Source organism: Nestor notabilis, unplaced genomic scaffold (genome assembly GCF_000696875.1).
Source record: "Nestor notabilis isolate BGI_N333 unplaced genomic scaffold, ASM69687v1 scaffold17314, whole genome shotgun sequence".
NCBI classification, from domain to species: Eukaryota; Metazoa; Chordata; class Aves; order Psittaciformes; family Psittacidae; genus Nestor; species Nestor notabilis.
In genome coordinates this window covers 1,434-2,129 of record NW_009925334.1, presented here as the reverse complement: position 1 = coordinate 2,129, position 696 = coordinate 1,434, and positions in this window count along the sequence as shown.

The following is a 696-nucleotide window of genomic DNA, read 5'->3' as shown; positions in this document are numbered from 1 at the left end:
CCCCCCCCCCAGCCCCCGGGGCCCCTGCAGCTCTCCCCATCCTGCTGCTTCCGTGAGTCTCACTGAATGGGACTTCCCCAGCTGGAAAATTCACCAAAGCGCTTCCCGGCCAGAGCCGGTGCTGGTGGGGTCACTACGAGAGCACGTGGGGGTCTGGCTTTATGAGCACGCACGTAAGGTACCAACACATGCACAAATAGCACTAAACACCCCAAAAGAGCTGCCTCTGGTTTGCAGTGCATCCACGTGCTGCAGGTCAGGGCTGAGTGCACCAAACCTCCACCATCTTGTGTTAAAACAGGTAAGTTCTGCTCAGCACCCTCGAGCATGTGTTGTAGTGTTTAACCCGCATGGGAGAGGTGGGAGAGATTCTTCTTCCCCATCTTAAAACCAAATAAATAAATAAAGTGCTTGAAAAAATGCAAAAGAGGTTTTAGGTAAATAAAATAACGACTGTGCCTTATCTTAGGCTGGTAAATAACCCACACTGAAGCCAATATCCAACACGGATTTGCTTGAAGTGAAGCCTGTACCCAAGTGCTGCTGGGCTGGGACATGGGGCTGCAGGAGGGCATAAAGGGAGGCTGTGACTAGCCCAGCGTTATCCTTCAGTGCTGAACCCCGTTGTAATCAGCACCCTGGAAGTGGCACCGCTCTGTTCTCAGTAAGATGTAGGTGTTGGGGTGGGTCTCTCAG